Source organism: Pseudopipra pipra, chromosome 11 (assembly GCF_036250125.1).
Source record: "Pseudopipra pipra isolate bDixPip1 chromosome 11, bDixPip1.hap1, whole genome shotgun sequence".
Classification (NCBI taxonomy): domain Eukaryota; kingdom Metazoa; phylum Chordata; class Aves; order Passeriformes; family Pipridae; genus Pseudopipra; species Pseudopipra pipra.
The window spans coordinates 19912168-19929023 of record NC_087559.1 but is presented as its reverse complement, the minus strand read 5'-3'; the positions used below and the strand labels follow the sequence as shown (position 1 = coordinate 19929023).

Genomic DNA, 16856 nt, shown 5'->3' with positions numbered 1-16856 from the left:
CATTCCGGCAGCCATGAGCTTCCAGTGACTGGAACGGAGAAATCCATCCTTGGAAAGAGATAACAAGCTCTACTGCAGGCAAAGGGATGTATTAAACACCAGTAGTGTATGGAAAAGTTAGAGGGAATACAGATAAGAACAGCAATAGGCTGCTGGTGAAACACAAAGATTACAAGGGGATTTCTAAATGTACCAGGGGCTGGAAAACTCTTGCTATGCTTCAATCATACTCAGCATTCAAGCAGACATTTTTCATTCTATTCCTGTAATTCAAGTCTGCCATGTATTCCTATGGCTTCCTCTGGGATAGGTCTTGAATCAGAAAGATGGGGGGAAAAACAACTCTCCTTAGTACTGGCCAGGAGCCTGCTGGCTTTGCTCCTGATTTCTAGCTAAGTGACCAAAGTTTGCTACGCTTAGGAAAACTTATGTATGTCTGAGACCTAAATGCCAAATCTGCATTGCCATGGAGCAGGAATATCCCAAGTAAGCAGACCACACACCTGACCAGCTCTGCCCCAACCAAAGTTTGAGTCAAGTCCGCAGATAACTGCGAGTGGGCTGGATACAACAAAAGGGGGAACATACCTGATAGGACAGCCAGGTCCTAACATCCCCAAAGGGCAACATCTGATCACTGTGAGTGTGCACGGGCAGCCTTATCCATCTGTTCATGATTACACTTGTCCAGTTACTTGGTTTTCCTTTAGTTATTAATCTATTAACTCTAATTTCATGGCTGCTGGTACAACACATGATGGGAAGATGAGGAATTACCTACTTGGTTTCTATATCCCTGGCTAAAAGCAGCAGCCAAGTGCTACTGTCTTAGTAACTATGCAAGCCTTACTCCCAGCAAAGGATTACACCTGTTGTAGACTTTCAGCACTGGACACATAAGCCTTTAATCTACTTCATTACCTGACAGAAGCAGATACTTCAAGTTCCTAAAGCAGATGCCATGTTAGCTTTCAATGATGTTGAGTTATTCCAGTCTTTAAAAAATGCATTTGAAAGATGCTAATGATAACAAAAGGAATATTGCTATCAAGGCTTAGGCAGATTTTTTTGCAGAATCTTTCAGTACAAGGTAATGAAACCATGAGTTGAAATGAGTGAACAAAACCAAAAGACATCATTCTAAATGAAAAATTAATAATTTCCCACCACAAAGAACTTCCCTTTTGTTGACATGAAAAATGCTTCTAATTAGAGTAACTAATTGGTTGGATTGGTTCGACATCTCTGAGCATTAATCACTCAAAAGCAGCTGAAGTCAAGACTAAGGTGTTTCAGCAGGAGAATGTCCACATTTTACAGACTTCTGGAAGAGCCAAGTTCCCTGGGAGGGCTTTTATTAGGGATAGTTTGTGCCACCAAATGCTGATACAGAGCATTTCAAAATGTCCTCAAGTCTTTATGGAGGGAAAAAAACCCAGTGGGAACTGAAGACATCTCTGCTCCATTTCTAGCATGCAAGTAAATTTATTGACCTCATGGAGTAAAATGTTCAGGACTGGATTGTCATAATGCCTTCAGGACATGCCTTTGAATATGAAAAAAACCCCAACCAAACCCTCACTTTTTACCTGTTAGCAGAAACTGTAAGATCTCTCTGTTCTCTCAGTTCTGTATTTCAGACTAAATATTGCAATCCCCGCTGGTTTAGGGTAAACTCTCTACACCCAAGAGGCAAAGCATGGGCAGGGGATACTCATGAGTCTTCAAATTACAAAATACATTTGAATGGTCTGTCTGTAGAGATACTTGTGCCATATTTCACCATACTTCAAATCTTATTAACCTAAATATCAACTAAATCAAAATGACGTATTTTTTCTACATCATACTGAATACTTTTGTACCCCTCCTCATTTATCTGATGGCTGGGATTGACTTCCTTACTGCAGCACTCTGGCAAAGGCAGCCCTCCAGCAAGGCTCCCTGCAGGCAGCAGAGCCTGCACATCGCCAAACACGAGCCCTTGGATTTACTGCTGCCCCTTGCAACCTTTGTGAGCAGGACTTCTGGAAAATAACCTTTCATAACTGCTGCTTCCAGGCGATTCTTGCTATTGGCAGTGCCTGAGCGGACTGCAGCAGTTAGGTGGTATTTCAGTGCTGAATGTTTTACTCGCTCAGGCGTCTTTTCTGGGGTCTTCAAACCCCACCTCGTGACCTACTGTGGAAGTGCAGGAGCCACCGAGCGCTTCTCGCCTGTACCTGGCACACACCCCACAGAAGTTTCTCACCCTGTAGCATCTGCATTCGTCAGAAAACGAGTCAAATTACACCTGACAGGAAAGATTAACACGTAATTTAGCACCCGGACCAAGTTATTTCATAGAGCTTCACCTGCACAAGGATAAAAACTGCATTGTAGCTGTTGAGGCACCATGATTTAGTTCGTTCAACATGCAAAGCGTCTGCCTTATCCAGTCAGTAGCTGGGTCATTGTTTGATTTGCTCGTTGCTCTCATGAGCACTAAGGCACAAGTTCCCTTCTTGAATTTGTGAGAAAAATTACTATTTTGAAGTAAGACAGGACACTAGACACACAAGAACCTCGTCATTCCAACTCTATAAACTTCTACAAAATCATTACGAACTGACGAATCTTTATTTCAAACGTTTCTCAAAAGAAAACAGAAAAGTCTGACAAGACTACTCTGTGCATTCACACATTTTTATTTATCTATTTAGGTATTTTATTTTATTCACAAGTTCCCAAAAATCTTATGAAATTAAGAGACACAGAAAACAAATGCTGTGTTCGAACTTTGATTTTAAACACATTTCTGTCCCCGAGCTGTTACTCCTGAAGACTGTGATACTGCAGACACACTAACGAGCTGAAGGACCACTCCTCCTCCTCTGAAAGGCTCTGATGCTCCTTACAGACCCTCCCAAAATCTTAAAAAAACCAATCAGAAATATAACCAGAAAAGGTATTTTGATCAAGTCACAAGGCACTAACATAACACTTCCAGGTCAGATTGCTGAAGGAAAAGAGGATAGCCCCCAAATGCAGAGGCAGAGAGAAAAATACTGACAAACTTTGTCAAAAACACATTAATTCAAGACAGAGCCTCAGCAAAAAACTGGAGCTTTTTTTTTGCAATTTCCAGTGCCAAGCAGCAAAGTCAGTGACTTGGAAAGTGGAATCACTAACAAGGGTGCTGGATGGAAAAGACACTTCCCCCCCATCGAGGAGCAGAACAAACTCATTCCTTGAGCAGCTGACGGGGGTGGCAGTGAAGGGAGCTGGGCTGGTTTAGTCCGCAGAGGCTCGCAGGGACCCCATCGCTCTCTCCGGCTGACAGGAGGGGGTGGGCGGTGGGACCGGTCCTTCTGCAGCGCCCGCAGGGAGAGGACAAGGCGAAATGGCCTTAAGCTGAGCCAGGGGAGATTCAGACTGGATACAGAAAAAATGTTCACTGTTTGGGTGTCAGGCACTGGAAGGGCTGCCCAGGGAGGTGGTGGAGTCACTGGATCTGGCGCGGGGGGATGCGGGTTAGGGGTCTAGGAGTCACAGCGGCAGTGCGGGGTGACGGTCACACTGGGTGATCTTAAAGGTCGGACTAAGTGATCTTAAAGGTCTCCTCCACCCTTGATGCCTTCAGGGTGCTGTGCGATGGGCCACGGGGTCCCCAAAGCCCCTACGGCCGGGCAGCGGTGCCAATGGCGCACAGCCCGCGGGCACAGCCCGGCCGGGCCCTCACGGCCCGCGCTGAGGGGGGCGGGGCGGGGCGGGCGCGGGGCGGGCGCAGCCCGGGCGGGGCGGGCGCAGCCCGGGCGGGGCGGGCGCGGCGGCCGCCGGGGGCGCCATTACGGAGCCGCCACCGAACGCGCCCGAAATAAATGGCGGAGGGGGCGGAGCCCCGCTCGCCGCTGACCAACCAGAAGCGAGAGAGCCGCGCGGGGGCGGGACCTCAGCGAGACTCAGCCAATGGTCGCCGGAGGCGGCGGGTGATGGACGGGCGCGCGGCGGGCGGGGCGCGGTGCCCTTCCCGTGGTGCCGCGGGAGCGGCGGCGGAGCGGCCGCGACTCCATCCGGGTCCCGCGGGTCCCGGCGGCGGGGCCGCGGCGCTGCGGGGACGGTCGCGGGGTCCGGGGGGAGCGGCGGGGCCGGGGCGCGCCGGGGGGAGCGCAGAGGGCGGGGGGACCGCGCCCGGGGGCCCGCACGGGCGGGCGCGAGGCCTCGGCCCGGCCCCTCCGCCGCAGTCCCCGCCGCGGGCCCGGTTCATTGTCCTTGTTCCCCTCACCGGCGCCTGCCCCCTGTTCTCCCCCCGCTCCCCACCAGGCTCGCGGGAAGGTCCGGAAGTGCCGCCCCCGGGAGCCGCCAGCGCCAGGTACGTCACTGCCGGGCCGGCGGGACCTTGGCCGGGGGAGCCCCCCGGTACCGGGCGGAGGGCCCGGCCCGGCCCTGCCCGGGCGCAGAGCGGGGTGAGCCCGGGCCGGGCGGGCAGCAGGTGAGGAGCATCCCCGAGGGGAGCACTGCGGGGCCTGGGGCCGCGGAGCGCGGCTGGAAGGGCCGTCACGGGCACCGTTCCCTGTGCCGGGGGCCGCGCGGTCCCGCCGCGCTCCCGCGCTGTTCCCGGTCCCGGCGGTGGGTCGGGAGCTGGGACTGGGACACTGCGGCCCTGCCGGCTGTGCCCGCGGGGACACGGGCAGGGCTGGGCTGGGCTGGGCTGGCGGCTCCCCGGGGAGCCGAGGGCAGCAGCCCCGTTGATGGGTGTGCTCAGGGCTGTCTGTGTCCGTGCAGCTTCTACCCAGAGCTCTCCTTGGCCTCTCAGCGTGGCTCTTCCCCTTGCCATGGGCAGCTTCACCCGCTGGCACCCCAGGGCTGGGGCTGGCACAGCCCTGGCACGCAGGGGTGTGCTCATGGTGACTTTATTCTGGCACAGCCCAACCAGTCTTAGATGGAAGCCCTGGAACAGCTGCCCATGGAGGGCATGGAGACATCTCCAGACTCCTCTCTGGAGTCATTCCAAACCCACCTTGACCCCTTCCTGTGGCACCTGCTCCAGGTGACCCTGCCTTGGCAGCAGGTTGGACTGGATGGTCTCCAGAGGGCCCTCCCAACCCTAATAATTCTGTGACTTGTTTCTTGTAGGACTAAAAACTCAACCTGATGATCAAGGTTGTGATAATCCTCGTTTACAGATCTGCCTTTCCCACCTTGCCAGTGCTCTCTTTATCTGTACTGCTCTGCACTTCAGTTTTGTGACTCAAGTGCAAGTCTTAACTGGCAGGGAAAAACTGCTGCCATTAAAAATGCACACAGGAACCCTGTGGGATGATGCTCAGTGGTAACAGTGGGGCAAACTGAATCCATGGCAGGATTTTTGAGAAAATCCATGTGTCCCTTCAAAAGCAATAACTTAAATAATATTTAAGAAACGGGGCATCTTTTTCCTTTTCTTCAAGCATCCCCAGCTGCCAGGGGCCTCACCAAAACATATATTTGCTGGTGTGGCTTCTCTTGTCAAATTTGACCTGTTCTGTTCACAGCAACACCCAGGTGTTAAATAGTTTAAACTTAACCAAGGAGGTATTTGCAGTGGTAGTTCAAACTTGCTGCAGTCAACATGCAATAATAGGTTAATTAGGAGGATTTTTTTCCCTATAATAGTTAGCTTCGTGAAGAATTTTTATAGATTTATTTTATAAAGTTGCTGGTTGTAATTTTTTTCACTGAGTTCTTCTCCCAGGTCTTAAATGCCACCTCATTTCATACAGGTCATGCTGGGAAGTTTTTTTACACACTAAGACTGGAGACTTGGCCAAAGGAAGCTTAGATAAAACATCAGATCACTTGCTGTGTTTTTCTCCTCCAGTGACCTGTATCCTTGTTTCACTTTCCTTTTGATGAATGTCTTCTGTATTTTCCTCTGTTAGTAGTAGTGGGAACCATCAGTTCATTTGCAAAATAGTGAAAGGCCCCCAGGACTTATAAAGGGCAATAGATGTTTAATTATGTTGCCAATTAATAACATAACACAGCAGTCTTGAAATATTTTTGTGCACTAACTTCATTGTTCTCTGAGTTTGGGTAATTACTGTAATAACATGTAAACTTTATGCAGAAAAAGCTTTCTTAGCATGTCCTAAGAGACACAAATCTAGGGAATAAATACACATTTGTGTATTATATATAAATACACGTTTCTCTGTCTGGAGCAGGACCAGATAACCAAAGTGATGGTTTCCTTTGAGAAGGGCACTGAGGCCTTTGTAATGTTTGAAGCTGAAGTGTACCTAAATTTATTTCTTTATTTACAAATAGCTCTGTTTATTCTGTCCCTGAACTAACAGAGGTGTACTCAAAAAAAGGGTTTGTGAAAATCTGACCATTTCAGTGTAGTAAAATCAAAGGTGTGTAGGGAAAGATGCCAAGATTTGTGTTACTTTGGTTCTCTGTTCATATTAGAAATCATTCATTGTGCTCACATACTTTACTTTTATACAGGAGGTGGGCAGTAGTGACTTGTCATTTCTTTCAGGCCATGGTTTCTGGATATTTATATTCCACCTGTAACTACATGGTTAGAAAAATAAGTGAAAATCAAACATACTAATTAAAAATGGGGCAAAACAGTAATATTTCCTGTGATAATTACTTAAAGCCAGAACACTCTGTGTTAAAGCAATTAAATGTAAGTGGGACATGGAAATACAATTTTTTTTTTTCTAAAATCTAATTGAGACACTGCATAAATACATTATTGGTGGCAATCAGTGCTATTAATCTCGCTGTTATGGGACAAAATTCCCCAACCCACCATTGTGGACACATGTCCCTGTCTGGGTGTGTGGACTTTGGTGCTGCCCAAGAGCTGTGTGCACTGAAACCACTTGTCCTCCTTTTCCCCCCTGCACAATTTCCCAGTTCAAACCAGTATTCTGGGGTGATTTACAGTGTCTTGCTCCTCAGTGGACTGGCAGGTCCAAAAAGAGCTATTAAAGTTTTAATTTTCGGGGCATAAGCAGGAGTGCCTGGACATGGGCTGGGAGTTCTTCTTTCTTGGCCTGTTTTCAGTGCAGGTGAATTTGCTCAGCACAAAGTAAAAAAAAACCATAAAAACAAACCAACTAATAAAACCCAAACCCTCTAATCTGTTTCATTTCCCACAGGTTTCTAACTTAAAACTTTGACTTTTCTGCTCAGTTTTTATCTGCTGAACTTCTGAAACTCAATTTAAGCTTTACTAGAGTAAAATAGTCTTTTCATGTAACAAACTGCTCACAAATTTACAATTACCAAGTGATCCTTTCCCAGGAGGATGTATGTCTGTCTCCACCTGCATCTTGTAGGTGTCACTGAAGCCCAGTTTGTGTAGGAACTCTTCCTTCTAAAAATTCACTTTCAGCTTTAGGTGGTTTTTCTTCTGTGCTGCAAAGTGGACAAAATAACTGGGAGAATAAAGCATTTGTCTTGCAGGATCACACTGAGGGGAGATGATCACTCTGAGAGGAGACATGACTTCTGTTCTTTGTGCAAATACACCTTTTGTTCCCTCAGCAGAGTAATGAATAAACTAATAATGCATTTGAGTTATTTTTTTCCTCTTTCACAGGTTGGACAATAGCTTAGGAGTGCTGATGTTCCACTGTGTGCTATTAAACAAAACCATGCAAATTCTTGAGACTTTTTCTTCTTGTGCAGTTTAGGATCATTTAGGAGGTTTTAAACTTCCAGGTAGCTCAAGAAAACCAGGACAGACTTACTTCAGAACCTGTTCAGAGTCTGCTGCTTCACTTCTGGACACACCTTGGGAGCAAGGCTCTGGAAAGATAAGCACGTTATTAAGGCAGAGGAAGGTACAACCCAAAACTGAATATAGAAGAGGAAAAATGTTTGGTTCATGCTAAAACTGTAGTGTCAGTCACTGTCTGATTTCTCTGAGCCTGTTTAGGGGAGAGGTGATGAGATGTGTCTGTACCACGTGGTAACACTGCAAGGGTAGCTGAGTGGAGTGAGGGGAAGCAATGTCAGGGATTATTAAGTTTATATCAGTCATGTGACTCCCTCTCTGCCTGCAGTCCACAGCAGTCAAACACAAAACCCAAGGAATGAGCAAATTTGAGTTATGAGTCTGCATGAAGTCATTTGGATGCTTGGCACGGCTGGAGAAGGTGGCAGGAAGTTCCTGGGATTCGGGAAGTGTGGCTTCAATGCAGGGAGTGCTCTGAAATCCTGGGGTAAAACTGTGAGGACTTGGTGTCAGTGCTGTTCCCATAAATCCTGGAGCTCCATCATGTGGTGGGAGCTGTGCAGGCTCAGCCCTGGGGGGGTGTTTGGCAGCTGGGGCTGTGTGAGGCTGTGCAGCTTCACAATTCCAGAGCCATTTTATCCCCTTTCATTGCATTGGGATTTTAAACACGTGGTGACAGGAGACACAGCACTAAGGAACTCAGCTTTTAACAAGGAAGGCAAATTAGCCAGGTATTTTTTTAGAAGCTTACCTCTCATCATAGCTGAGTGATTTTGCTGGAGGAGTGACCCTGAACTGCTGTGCTGCACTGGCTGTGACAGCAGCAGCACAGGGAGCTTTGCAACCCCAGGATGAGAACATCCCACATCAGGAGAGGCTGTGCCAGCAGGAGCATTTATCAGGATTCCCTGCTTCTGCCTGTGCCAGAAACCCTTGGTGCTTGCACACAGCAGGCCCCCAAGGAGACCTGGCAGGTCTCATCTGTAAAAGGATGTGGCAGCTCAGGTGGTGCAGCTTGGAAAGAGTATTACAAATAATCCACAAGTTAAAAACTCCCAAAGCTGCAGGGTTAATATAAAGTAGAATGCTAATTAGCTGGACTTTGCAGGAATGCACAGTAAAGAGAAGTAAAAGCAGAAGGTAACCTGAACTCCTTCCAAAAATAAGAATTTTGACTAGAATTTGAATTCCTTTAATTATACACCCCTCATATTATTGCTCAGCTTCCAATTGCTGTCATGTTAGTCTGCCTTGGGCTTGTGCCCTGCATGCACTTTATGATCCCAAGGCAGACTAACAGGATAGCAATTGGAAGTTGAGTAATAGTAATTTTTCAAGGACATTTTTAACCTTAAGTAACAGCCCATTCAGACCTTTATTAGATGAAAAGCTCTTGTTTCAGAAAGGTGGAAGGAGGCAGATTCCTGTGGATTGAGGTGCTGCAGGTACTGAACAGGAAAATCTAGTGGTGGCAGTAGAAAACGATTTAGAATTTCCAAGAATAAAATTTGATAGGGAAGTCCTGCTGTTGGTGGAAGTAAAAACTGTTTGATACATCTCAGGTTGGTTAGATCTGCAATTAAATTTTGTTTAAAGGTGATGAAATGCAGCAGATCAATTTTTAGGTTTATTACAATCCTTGTGTCCTTCAGGCTTCATTTTAAAAAGAAATCCTGAAGCAGTGCCTTACATACTGGGTGAAATTAAAACAGGTGTGGCAACACCTATTGCATTTTCCAAAATGCTTCAAACATTTTCAGTAAATCACAGAACCACGAGCTTCATCTTAAAGTTCCTTCTGAAACTACAGGTGGGACTTCACCTCGTGGAATCCCCAAGTGACAAAGGGAAGATGCTGAGTTGGTGCTCTGCAGCTCAGCTCCCTGGCCAGGCCTCATGGCAGGGACTGGGGCTTTCCAGGGGTTTTGCTCAGCTGGTGAAGGTTTGGATGCAGGGACGGGGAAGTGAAAGCACTGTCACCTTCCCTGCTGATTCAGAAGGATGTGATGGGGACCAGTGCTCCATAAGGGTTTGACTCTGGCCCAGAGCTGCTGTACTTCATTCCTGGTTTGGGCACCAGGACCAAGTGTCCATGCTGAAGGATATTTTCTGGTAGATGTAAGTTAACAAAAGCAAATAACGGGATTTATACCAGCTAAAGCAAGATTTTAAGAGAGAATGAATTTTGTCATCAATACTTGTATAAAGGATTCTGGAGTGAAGCATGGAGGGGGTTGAAAAGTGATTTGATTTTCTCTCAGCTCGAGGAATAACGTCATCCCTTTGGATATTAATGCCCATGATCACGTGCTGGGTGTTCTGGCAAGGACAGGAACGTGCACGAGGGTGCTCCTCCTCTGTCAAGGCTTTGTTTGAAGAGCAGTCTGAAAACATCAGTGTGTATTGGGATGAAGTACTAGTAAAACATATGTTTATAAAAACCGCTTTTCTCCAAACATTTTCAATTATCTTATGAATTACCTGGACAAAACAGTTTTCCCTCCCAGCCCTGTTTTCAAGCTGTCCCTGCTGAGGAGGGGGTTGTAAGTCACACATCTGTCTGGCAAGTATTTTCATTTCAGTGTTCTAAAAGTTTTTAATTCAAGATGATGTTGAGCTGTTTTAATGTAGAAATTGGCTTTAAGGTTACATCAGGAGCAGTTAGAGAAACCCACTTCTTTCTGATGGGGAAAACAACATGTATTTTAAGTGGCCTTTTGGTAAGGCAGTTTAACAATTAAACATCAGGAGAAAGGCCATAATCTTAATGAATTTTTGTCTCTAATAATCCCTGTGCACATGACTTGATGTAATTTAAGACTAACAGAAAAAGCACAAGATAGTACTCTTAACAGTACTTTTTCTTGAGCTATTAACTGTTAGGATGGGTGAAAACATCATTCTATGTAACATAATTTAATCAAAATTATAAATATTAGGGCCTCCTCGTGATCCATGTAAATCAACATAGCTGTGGTCCTATATTTTGTTATATTTAAGTTCTGAAGAGGAAGGAATGTGTGTCTGCCTGCAGTGATTCTGACAGACTTTTCTTCTGATTTCAGGTGAGAATTTACATCTGTGGAACACAACCAGTAATTTAACAGGTTTAATGACTGTAGTTGCTATGACTGCTACAACTTGCCAGCTGGCTAAAGATGAAATGTATTTCAACACAAGCAATTGGTAAAATTCTGAATTTAAGGAACCTTGCCTTTAAAATAACTTTCTTGCATGACTGGGGGGAGCGAGGGCAATGCTTTTTCTGTGATCAGGGTTATAAATGCTGTCTGCAGGTAGTCAGCTTGTGTTTCCTGGAACAACAGTCCTTCTACAGCAGCTCTGAAGATGCCTGCACTGTGGGATGAGGTAGTAGGTTGTATAGTTTTAGGGTCATACCCACAACTGGGAGATAACTATACAATCTACTGTCTTTCCTAAAGCAGCAGAAAATCAGCAATGGAAACTTCTCAGTTTTAAGCTTAGTGTCAGATTCTACTGAAATACTGTACTTGTAATGCTTATGATGGGAGAAAATACTTCTGTAATAGCTGTGGGGAGTTGTGTTTAGATTCTTCTGGTTCTTGGAAAAGCTGGGTTAGCATTCTGCATTAATTTTTCTCCTCTACTGAGTAAAAAAATGAAGAATAGACTGATTCCTATGTAAGTGTGGTGGGGTTATCAAATAGAAATTCCTGATGTTCCAGTTGTTGTGGTGTTTAATGTTGCTAAGTGAAGTATCAGCCATCCCTTAGAGTGGACCTGTGGTTGGCTGGCTGAGCTCTTTGCTGAAGGCTGTGCTTCTCTGTCAGAGTGAGGTAGTAGATTGTATAGTTGTAGGGTAGTTATTTTACCCTGTTCAGGAGATAACTATACAATCTATTGCCTTCCCTGAGGAGTAAAACAAACTGCGACCCTTTGCAGTCAGTGGTGCTGTGAAAATACTCCTGGAGTAAAACCAGATCAATTCAGGCTTGTCAAGGAGCTGATAAATCAGTGCCAGGATGTGCAGAATTGACAATCATTGTGAATGGTGCAACCCCCAAATGATATATTTGACTAACATGACTTTTCTTCCAAGGTGAGTGGCACAGTGCTGGCTGGAGATGGAAAATACCCCTGTTCCTACACAGAGAGTGGAACACTCCATAGAGGGGAAATGATTCCAAACCAGTTGGGGTTTGAATGTAAAATACAGGCAGCTCAAACTTGTACATTATGACTTTAACTGTTCTGACACCCCAATTTCTATAATGCATTAAAATTCGTGACTCCCAACTGCTTGGTAAAAGTTGGAGGGAAAACTTATAAGTCTACTTGTTTTTCTCCAACTCAATTTAATACAAAATCGAAGTGTTGGCCAATTTTGGCCAAAACTGACCTCTCACCTTTTTGGGGGAGTGTAAACCTATGGAGTTTGAGCATCCAAGAGCCAGAACTTTTCTCCAAGGTGGTTGTTGTCTTATAAAAAGACTTTTCAAGCTTACTGCATTCTTTTCCTCCTGCAGTCCTACATGTACCCAGTCTCTGCTGCTGCACTGGTGTGCCCAGTGAGCCCCTTGCTATAGCAACAAAAAACCCATGGAAATGCTCTTTGGGATGGCAAGTTTAGGTTAGTCAGAGTGAAAATGGAGCCGTTCATGAGTGGTAAAACCGGTCAACCACTGCTTGGTAAGTGCTGACAGTGTAAACTTGAAATATGTGCCCAGGCCCAAGAGGCAGAAGACCCAAAGCAGCTGGTGAGCTAAAGCACTTCACAGAGCAGCTGCTGAGTGAGAAGAACTGCAAAAAGGAAGCATTGGGCTCCTAGGAAGAGGTAGTAGGTTGCATAGTTTTAGGGCAGGGATTTTGCTCACAAGGAGGTAACTATACAACCTGCTGCCTTTCTTAGGGCTTTATTATAACACCGGGACCAGTTTGGCTCCAGCCTACAAACCTCTGCAGCTCTGGCACGTGGAGACAAAGGACAAGGTGTTTCCAAGCATGGTGAGGCTTAATGAGACCTGTGTGTTGGCAACTGTGGTCCCAAACTGAAGTGTAGGACTGATAGCTGGAATGCAGCATGGTGGAATACTGCATTTTGGGGACATTGGGCTGGGATATCCTTGGGTTGTGGTAAGTAAGAGGCTGTGTTGGGAAGCCAACTCCTTCCAGAGGAAGCTGGAGTCCCCCTGTGATTAGGATGGAGGTGGTATGGACTTGTGAACGTTGAGATGCTGCTCCTGTGTGCTCACAAGGGAGCTGAACCACCCCTTCCTTTGGCTTGGTGCATTTCAGGTGGAAAAGCCTCCGGTTTTCCTTCCCCAAAAGAACGAGATCCCAGCTCACTTGAAAGCTGGTGCTTTCTCAGCAGGCATAGGCACTCCTAGGAAAACAAGTTCTCAGTGGTGGATTATTTGCAGTCTTGCAGAAGGGAAGTTTTCAGTTAAAAATGATGGTTTGTCTCTCATGGAATTATTAACAATGAGTCCATATTTTTTTGCACTACAGGAATAGTTCAGGGAACTGTGGGATACAGAGACTTTAACTGCTGAGCACCTTGTAGCAGGAATATGTTGTACCTCCACCAGCCACTATTTCAACTTTGGCAAATCAGAATCCTAGATTATAAACATGTTACCATGCTTGTATTGAACATCCTGTATGAATTTAACTGTACATGTTTGATTTAGTTAATAAAATACAGCATTTTGTGCAACTGATGGTGAATGGCCTTTACTTTATCCAAAGTAAGGGTGTGAATTTTACAGGAAGACAGTGCCCACATAATTGAAATAAAGTCAAGACCATGTTTGGTTTGTACTGTAGTTATATAGAGTTAAGTGGAATTTGTGTTAATTATTCTAGTGTTAACTAAAACTTATTTAGCATTAACTTTTGTTAAAGAGCTTTGGTACAACACTGCACTGGGGGTGGGGAATTCTCATTTACAGCATTGCTGATGAGTGCACAGACTCTGCTAGTTCTAGAGCTGGTTTCTGAGTGTAAGTTTAAATTGCTGAACAAAAATCTAGACTTTAGTCTTTACCAGCTGCATTCATGTAAAAAACAAGGTGCAGTTAAGTAAGAAAAACTCCAATAAATTTGATTCTAGAGTTACAAAATGCCTTAAAAGCTTTAATATACCTCACATTTTATAAGGGGCATGCTTAAAAAGATTTAAATAATCTGTGCTACCCACCCCAGCTATGATCCTCCCATTGTACCAGATGTATTTCTAAAGCCCCTGTTGTGAGAGAGAGAAACAGAACTTAGCTCCTGGATGAAAATGAGTAGCTGGTTTATGGCACATTTGGAGTAACATGCAGGTTTTAGGGTTGATTTACCTCTTTTTGCCCTATTACTGTGACAGTATTAGCTCTCAGTGCTGCTGGGTTTCTCTAACTATGCTCAGAAAACAAGAAGTGGAGGAAGCTTTTAATTTCTTATTTTCTGGATTTACATTTCTCTGAACATTCTCAGAGCCAGAGTTAAAATCAGAGACCTTGATGGAGTCCTAAGTGTGTCTTGGGCCAAAGTACCTGAGTTTGGGGGTTAATGTCTCCACATGCTTTCAGTGTACTGGGATAAGGAAATCCTGCAGAGCTACTGCAGTATCAGTTCATTTTTTAGAACAGTTAATTAGTTCTTCCCTTTACCCAGGGGTGCTGATCCTTGATCCCCATCTTTCTCCTACTCATTCTCCTACCTGTAAATGCATTTATTTCCTCATAGTTTCCTTGTAATTGGAAGCAGCTTGATTTAAGTGATAAAGCCCAAACCAGAAAGGAATCAGGCTGTGGTTGAGCAGCCTTGTCTCATCAGGTTATTTCTCACCCTGACTTACTTGTGGGCTCCACCCAGTAAATGGCATCTGCTCAGCAAGGGACAGTGTGTTTGCCTTTTTCCAGGAGGGGTCCAAGGATGGGGTGACAACACGGCAAGGGTCCTTCTAATAAAGAAACTGGTTAAAGAATGCACAGCAAACAGTGCAGGAAGGTTTGCAGCAGTAGAGACATGTTTACCACCCATGGTGCAGTGATTGTGTCATGGTGGTCTTGGAAACATTCCAGCGTTGCTCCAAAAATAGAATACAGCTTCAGTGCAGATCCACATCCCTGGAGAATTGTTTGTGTTCTCTGCCTTTCCATGCAGAGAGGTGTGCTCTGAAATCTCCCTGGTGGTGTGAAACCTGAGACCTGTTGGGCTTTTCCCATCCTTGGGCTTCCAGAGGGGACTCTTGGTGCTTGTGCCATGGCCACAGTAGGTGAACTTGGTGCATTAAAAATTCTCTCCCTTGTGTTGAGAGCAAGGATTGTGGCAGCCAAGAATTGCTGTTATTCTCTATTTTCTGGATTTATTCTCTATTTTGTGCTGTGTGGAAGGTCAGAGCTCCTGGGGAAGAGCTGCCCCCAGAGGTACATCCAGCAGTTTCACCCTACCTGGAAAGGGTCTTCTCTGCTGGGGTGTCCCAGGTTGGGTGGGGGATTTGCATTCTTAACCCTCCATTTTGCTTTATGCTGTGTCCAGCCTGTGAGAACAGATGCACAAAGTCATCCTTTGGCTGTTGTACAGACCGAGAGGTGTCAGCACCACACACGGAGAATCACCATGTTCTGACTGGATTCCTTGATTGCCAGATCCAGGACGGGGGTCGTTTGACATGCCATGGCACAGGCTGGGGGAGAACGGATGGAGGGCACCCTGGGGGGGAGCACTTGGGGCTGTGGGTTGATGAGAAGGTGGATGTGCCCTGGCCACGTGCAGGGACAGCCCAAAGACCCCCGTGCCCGGGGCTGATCACAGCGTGGGCAACGAGTGCTGGGGGCATCCTGCCCCTCTGCCCCGCTCAGGGCAGAGCCCACCTGCACGAGACTTCCCTGTGTCCAGCTCGGGGATCTCCAACAGCACAAGGACATGGAGCTGCTGCAGCGAGTCCAGAGGAGAACACAAAGATGTTTCGAGGGCTGGAGCCCCTCTGCTCTGGAGCCAGGCTGGGAGAGCTGGGGGGGTTCACCTGGAGAAGGGAAGGCTCCAGGGAGACCTGAGAGCCCCTTGCAGGGCCTAAAGGGGCTCCAGGAGAGCTGGAGAGGGACTGGGGACAAGGGATGGAGGGACAGGACACAGGGAATGGCTTCCCAGTGCCAGAGGGCAGGAATAGATGGGATGTTGGATACTGGCAGTACTGGGTTAGTGGTTGGACTTGATGATTTTAAGGTCTTTTCTAACCTGAATTATTCTATGATTCTGTGACATCTTTATGCCAGAAAGCTCTTGCTGCTCTCTCCTCAGTAATAGGTGCATCCAGGTGGCTCATCCTTTTGCTTTACCAAGCAAATTATAAAATATGATATATGCAAGGGAAAAAAAAACAACAATAAAAGAGAGTCTCAAAAGGCCAGTCTCACCCACTGGTCAGAAGAGACCAGTGTGACAAGTTCAGCTGAGTATTGGTGCTTTCAGCTGAGACTCCCAAAAGAACTGAAGGCCCTCAATTCCGGAGGCATCAATGTGTGATGTGGCCTTCAGCCCTCAAGCTGAAGTTGTGTATTTAATGTCATAGTTCTGTAAAGATGAATCCTGACAGGAACTACTGGAGGCATCAGATGTCCGTGTATGTGTTGTTGCAATATGAGAAATCAAATTTGTTCTTCCTGCAGAGATGGTTTTGGTGGAATTGGATTTTTAGAGTAGCTTAAAACCACTCCAGTGAAGAGGCATTGGAAAATCAGACACAGTTCTATTTCAGCCTGTTATATTAATGCAATCTGCAAAATAAAGCCATTACAAGCCATATAATGCTACTGAGGACTGTATTTTTGGAGACTGAAAAGGTCCTTTCTGAAATAGGAGAATGTTACTGAAAAAATACTCCTTTGACATTAAAACTCTCCCATATAGATGATTTCAAGCTGATTAGTTAAACCCAGCACAGCATAAAACCAGGGAGAAGGATCAAATCATGCAAGTCCCAGTTCTGTGAGGGGGTTTGCTACTCCCTGAATACATCACCTTGTACATTCCACACCCTTTAATACACTCCAGCAACTATGTGTAAATCGAAAGGAGCAAGCAGTGGAAAATCCATCCCAGCATCCCAAAACGCTGTCACACATGAAACCTGACCCACACCTGGAAGTGGCTTCTCCTGCAGGAGCTC

The 16856-nt window shown here is 46.0% G+C and overlaps 1 protein-coding gene and 1 long non-coding RNA gene across 2 annotated transcripts in view; both read left to right on the top strand.

Moving 5' to 3' along the window:
* The window catches only part of LOC135420517 (uncharacterized), a 490234-nt gene that overhangs the window by 36479 nt on the left and 436899 nt on the right, over positions 1 to 16856 (top strand). The gene's annotated exons all lie outside the window — the stretch shown is intronic.
* LOC135420512 (uncharacterized) lies at positions 4361 to 13415 on the top strand. The gene is made up of 2 exons (XR_010433565.1): positions 4361 to 10903; positions 11799 to 13415. It is a non-coding gene; the product is annotated as an uncharacterized LOC135420512 (long non-coding RNA).